Raw genomic sequence first — 6,676 nt, forward strand, 5'->3', positions numbered from 1 at the left:
AGGTTCAAATCCCGACATCTCCAGGTAGGGATAGGAAAATCTTTCTATCTTTGAAGCTCCTGAGAGTCACTGCTAGTGTTGTCACTACTGAGCTAAATGGACCGAAGATCTGATGTCAACACGGCAGCTTCCCAAACTTTTACATTGGTAGCTGCTGTACCCTGTTGGCTGCACTCACAAGAGCAAAACAGATCAACACATTTAGAGGGACAGGGCAAAAAGTAACACAAAATAAAATTCTGTGCCCAGGCAATCCGTATTCAGCACCATGACAAAAAGCTATATTTTGAACCCTGTTGAATTGTTATGCTAATAGAGCACACTGGCATAAGTTCTCACATTTTGCACAAAAAGAGCCCTGCTGAATCCAGATCAAAGGCCCTTTGAGTCCAGCATCCTTTTCCCCAAGGTGACCAACCACATGCCTCTGGGAAGGCCACAAATTGTCAGGTCCAGGTTGGGACTCAGGAACCAGACCAGTTGGTGAAAGCAATTCAGTTTTTATTAAAGTATTATCCAGACAAAAACTGCGTCTTCTCATGGAGCAACACAATACACATATCCTGCGACGTGTAAGAGAGTTGACAGAACAAAGAATCCCTTTCCCCCCTCCCTTAAAAGGGGGCCTTTCTGGCGCGAATTCTCTCACTCCGCCTCAATGCACTCTCGTCCACACCCCTTCTCTCTCTCCCCCTTGCCCTCTTTTGCTGTTGTTGTGTACATGGTGAGGGGGGAAGCGCGGCCCCCTCCCCTTCTGAGGATTCTACCTCTGGTATGGGGAAAGCGGGGGGGGGAGTTGTGCTTAAACCGTCAGACTGGCTTTTCCGTGGATCAGGAGGGAGTTGAATTCCGCCTTCATCTCCCTCCCTTTCCAGCTGCTCTAGTTGAGAAAGGGGAGGAGGCATGGGAAGCACAGCTTCTGTCTCTGTGAAATCTTCAAGGTCTCCACTGTGAGACAGCTCTATCTCTGAGATTCCCCCCCCTTCCTCTGACTCTTCTTCACACAACTCTGGCCAACTGATCTCCTCCCCCTCCTCTTCTTCTGAAACAACAGGGCCCCAATTCTGCATCCCGACATCATCCCCTCTCCCATGCTGTGCTCCCCCCAAACTGTCGGCATGGGACGATGGGGAAACCGTTGGTGGAATTCTTTCACTAAGTCTGGGGCGTGCACATCTCTCTCATTTTCCCATGATCTGTCAGCTGGCCCATAACCCTTCCAGTGAATCAAATACTGTAATTTATTATGCTTTCTTCTGGAATCAAGAATCTCTGCCACCTCGAACTCAGGTTGTCCATCCACCAGTAATAAAATTAGCCGCCTCTAGATCAGTAGGGGCGATTCTCAAATTTTATAGAACAGCAGGGGGTCATTTAGTTTTACCTGCTTTGAAAATATTCCAAAGCAAAGTCATCCCACAGATAATTTATGGGGCGGCTATGTGGGGATGGTTGGTGCCCTCGTTCCTGGTGTTAGAGGCCATTCAAAATAATTTTCTTAGGCGCCTTTTGTGTGTTCCTCCAAGCACTCCTGCTGTGTTTTTGAGAGCCGAAACCGGCTTACTCCCAGTCACAGCAAGGATCCATGAATCACTGCTGACTTACTGGGCTGCACTATCCAATTCTACTTCTAAGATTATAGTAAAGGCATGTTTTGACGCGGCAGCGGTAGAGAAACACTGGTTTTTAAAATTCAAGACGGTCTTAGCCCATTATCATATCCCGACCCAATCAATCACCTCTCTTCACAAGTATAACTTTCGGGCTCAGATAAAGAGAAATAGTGTTTGGCGGGACAGTCTGGCAATTTTAAACACTAAGTTTTCCAGATGGTATGGTATATTTAAAACCAATCACCTAAGGGCTAATTACTTGTCTTACTCTGTACCTGTACAATTAAGAAATGCTTTTACAGCCTTAAGATTTCAAACTATGCCTAGCGCCATTGTAACCAGCCGATATCATATATGAACAATGATTATGCATTTGTCACCAGGGGAAGGTGGAAGACCTTAACCATTATCTATTTGAATGCCCGATTTATACACACCCCAGATTTAAATTTCTTGACGGTATGATTAACCGTCTAAGACAAGAAGCGAACAAAGATTTAATCTCTTTCCTTTTAGCAGATAATAACCCACAAATTACCTATTATGTGGCACATTTTGCCCTCGCCGATCAAAAGTTGAGGGTAAAATTTTTGACTGACACAGGATTATAGGTATAAATGAGGATATCTCATAGGGCTGTTTGGTTTTATGCTGTATTCATTACTACTAAATAAAGTAAGGATCATAAGAAAGTGAGAGATCTTATAGATCAAGAATTTTATAGTAATATTTGGTACTATGATTTTAACGGTTTTAATAGAAAAAAATTATTTTGTGTCTGATAATTTTAAGGTTCTATTGCTGTGTTATTGCTGTATTTGTGTTGCGACAGCCTATGGCCTGCAATAAACTTTCTATTTATCTATCTATCTATCTATCTATCTATCTATCTATCTATCTATCTATCTATCTATCTATCTATCTATCTATCTATCTATCTATCTATCTATCTATCTATCTATCTATCATTAAGGGTGCTGAGAGTTGTTAGGAATTGTTAGCCCCTGACACAATGACAATTTCCAGAGTGGTTTAACAACCAATCCCTCTTACCAGGCAACAAATCTGCTTCACCCTCCCCACTCCCACAAATCAGACTTTTTGTGATAAGAAAAGTGACAGGAAAATGCACTGGAAAATGTGAGATAAAAATTGCTTGATGCCACCTTGTATAACCTTCCTGCAAGCAAATCAGAATGAATGCTCAATATATAGCCAACATAATCTAACCTCCCCTCAAACTTGCTCAAAAATATCTGGATGTGTATTCAATAAACAGGCCATCTTGAAGTGATCAAAGTGTGTGCCTCAGAATCCCTGTGATGTTGCTTTTTCCATTCTTTTCTCTGTGACAACATAAATCCATCTATTTCCAATGTTCAGAGTTGAGTGCTGTTGCTTATTGTAGTCAAAGCAGCAGCACCATCCATGTTAGCCAAGTCACTTAAATTACACTGATGGAGTCCAGAGAGAAAAGTCCTGATAACACTTTACTGAGCAAACTGAACAGAAACATGGTGTAATTTGAGGAGAGAGGAACAGAGAGGTTTTGTCTGTTCATTCCAGCCTTGCACATGCAGGGAGATATACAACAAAACATACAGGAGAAAAACTCCCTCAGAACTACACAGCCAATCAGAGCAGTGCTACCTCACTGAAAATCATCCCACCCTGCCTGGTTGCTAAGCAACACTTCCACCACCACCCTTGGTTAGCTGACTTACTGATAACAGAATTAACCCTCAAGTCACACACGGAATGATCTCTGCTGTTGCACTTTCAACACCATGGACAAGAGGGAGGTCTCAAAAGGCTTAAGGAAACCACAAGACTGACAGAAGTACAAAAAACAGAAAAATATCTCTAAGGAGAGATAGAACAGGATAGAAAGGGTGAATGAGGACTTGCACATGCTCAGTGGGCACAGAATACTGCCTGACTGTTTGGGGAGGGGAAGGGATGAAAAATCAGGTGGGAGGAGGAATGGAATGGAGTATCCTGTGGGAGGGTATGGCTGATTGTCTGAAAGTGGCTGGATGTACCTGCAGCCATCAAGTGGCAAAAACAGATAAAATGTGTCCCAGCCAGGCAACAAGCTAGAGACAGAAGGCAACTTTGCCTACCCAGGAAGGGTGGAGGCTCAGTGGGGGAGTATCTGCTTTGCATGCAGAAGGCCCCAGGCTCAATCCCCTGCAGCTCCAGGCAGGGCTACATAGGAAGACAGGAAGTTGTCTTATACTGAGTCAAAGCCTTGGTCCATCTTGCTCAGTACTGCCTATACTTCCCTGCAATAGCTCTCTAGGATTTCAGACTGGGTTCTCTCCTAGCCCTAACTGGAGATGCCAGGGATCGAACCTGGGCCCTTCTGCATGCATGGCAGATTCTCTACCACTGAGCGATGGTGCTTCTCCAAAATGACCCGGAGAGATCCCAGATGAAAATCCTGGAAAGCTGCTGCAAGTCAGTGTAGATGATACTGCACTAGATGTACCATTGGTCTGACTTGGTAATAACCCACTTTCCTACATTCCTATACTTTACACACTCAAAACATCACACAAACGTCTTTACACAGACAAAGTGGTGGACAGTGTCAAACTCACCCTGCCAGGGGCAGCCTCTGGGATGCAAGGCTTCCTCTGCAGCCAGCACTCGTTCCAGAGCCTTCCTCCTCAGCACCGCTTGGAAACTTTGTGTGCTGCTACTCAGGCTTTCCCATTGCAGTGACTGCCAGTCAAGAAACAGATGGTAATGATTAGCCACAAACCAACACTATGGAAAGTTCCATGCTCTAGGAAATGATCAAACCTAAACCCTTCCCTCGCCCCGCTGCCTATGTACTCCTGGGGAGTGTGACTAAGCATGGCTGCCTCTCTATGACTTACATTGTTCCTTTAAATATCCCTCGGGATCCCTGGCTGCACCACGTGAAGATTGACAGTTATGATCATCTGAGCACTCACTGATGCCGGGGAAAATCCCTGGGGTTGACTGGAAGCCATCCCTATGAAACACCACATAGAATAGTAGAGTTGGAAGGGGCCTATAAGGCCATTGAGTCCAACCTCCTACTTGACAGAGGAATCCCGACAGGTGGCTGTCCAGCGGCCTTTTGAATGCCTCCAGTGTCGCCGCCGGGAACATATCACCCCAGTGTTGTTCAATCTTCACTGGCTTCCTGTTGTTTTCCGGGCTCAATTCAAGGTGTTGGTATTAACCTTTAAATCCCTACACGGTTTCGGCCCAGTTTACCTGATGGAGCGCCTCCAGCGCCACCAATTATGCCGCCCGACAAGATCAGCCACTCAGGGCCTTCTCTCAGTCCCACCAACTAAAATAGCTAGGTTGGTGGGGACTAGGGAGAGGGCATTTTCAGTGGCAGCCCCCACTCTCTGGAACTCCCTCCCGTATGATCTTCGGCATGCCCCTTCCCTGAATGTATTCCGCAAAGCCTTGAAGACCTGGCTCTTCAGACAGGCCTTTGGGACTTCCGGGGAGGGTTAATTTTTTAGGACTAATCGCCTATTACTCTGAACTGCTATTGTTCTTTATTTATAGTTTTACTGTTATATGTATTTTATGTGTATTTTATTATGATGCATTTATTGCAACTAAATTGAACGTCGCCTAGAGTGGCCATCGGCCAGATAGGCGGCTTATAAATTAAATTATTATTATTATTATTATTATTATTATTATTATTATTGGAGAGCCCACCACCTCCCTAGGTCATTGGTTCCATTGTTGCACTGCTCTAACAGTTAGGACGTTTTTCCTGATGTTCAGCCAAAATCTGGCTTCTTGTAACTTGAGCCCTTTATTCCGTGTCCTGCACTCTGGGACAATTGAGAAGAGATCCTGGCCCTCCTCTGTATGGCAATATTTCAAGTACCTGAAGAGAGTTATCATAGCTTCCCTCAAGGCTAAACATACCCAGTGCTTTCAGTCTCTTTCAGTCTCCTGCAGTTTCTCCTATACAGTTTCTCCAGACAACCTATTTATTGGACATTCATCCTGATTTGCTTGCGCAAAGCTTACATGGAGGTTAGACAATACCTGGTCTTTATTGAGCATTTTTCTGATTTTTTTCTGTGGCAGTTATACAACAATGTGCAGTCATTCTGATTTGCTTGCAGGATGTTGTTTACGCATCCTCCTGTTCATAGCTTGTTCATCCCATACTTTTCAATGCATTTCCCTGTCACTTTCCTAGCTGCAAAAAGGCTGTTTCTATTTCTTTTCTTTTTTTAAAGGGGTATTTGATGTGCTAGGGCAACAGAGTGCTTGAATGCACTTCGGTTGCACCAACCTAAGTTAATGGCATGCCCTCAAATCCTTCCTGCTAAAGAGTGACAGTCTGGAGGCATCTTTTGCCTACCCTGCTATGACCATCTCAATGTTCGGTGTCTCCACTCTGCCATTTATTTGTCAGGTTATATCCTTTTCTATACAGTAAGCTCAGCCTCAGAATGGCTCACAGCTGGTTTTCATATGCTAACACTCCTGACCCCAAGGGGCCTTTAATGGGGACAAGGTGGCAAAGGAGGCTAAAGCTCCCATGAAATTGGTCAGGCACTCCCCAGGGATAACAAGGCAAAAAACAACAGCTACTACTCTTGAATTTTATGTATCTGTGTATTTATTTATTAGATTTATATCCTGCTCTTCCTCCCAGTAGGAGCCGAGGGAGGCAAACAAAAGCACTAAAAACATTCCAAAACATCATAAAAACAGAGTTTAAAATTTATTACAGTAGGGTCCCGCTTTACAGCGCTTCACTTTACAGCGATTCACTAATACAGCTGTCTCAATTAGACATAATTAGACTAAAGCCCCACTCATACTGCGCTTGTTCCGCTTTTATGGCAGTTTTGGGGCATCGTGCGCCATTCTATTCAATGGGTTCCGCTTTACAGCGGTTTTCGCTTTACAGCAGGGGTCCGGAACATAACCCGCAATATGAGTGGGGCCCTACTATACAACAAAATACCCTTAAAAACATATTAAAACAAAACATATTTTAAAATATATTTTTTTAAAAAAGAAAGCTTTAAAAACATATT

General features: G+C 44.0%; 1 protein-coding gene across 2 annotated transcripts in view; it reads right to left on the reverse strand.

Moving 5' to 3' along the window:
• The window catches only part of TACC1 (transforming acidic coiled-coil containing protein 1), a 119,024-nt gene extending 114,688 nt beyond the window's left edge, over positions 1-4,336 (reverse strand). The window contains exon 1 of one of the 2 annotated variants that reach the window (XM_061592267.1): positions 4,217-4,336. The gene's annotated coding sequence lies outside the window, so the exon portion shown is untranslated. The remainder of the gene's footprint in view (positions 1-4,216) is intronic. The other variant, XM_061592266.1, reaches the window with a different exon arrangement.
• Positions 4,337-6,676: the final 2,340 nt, after the last annotated feature.

This window comes from Rhineura floridana, chromosome 12, assembly GCF_030035675.1.
Source record: "Rhineura floridana isolate rRhiFlo1 chromosome 12, rRhiFlo1.hap2, whole genome shotgun sequence".
NCBI lineage: Eukaryota > Metazoa > Chordata > Lepidosauria > Squamata > Rhineuridae > Rhineura > Rhineura floridana.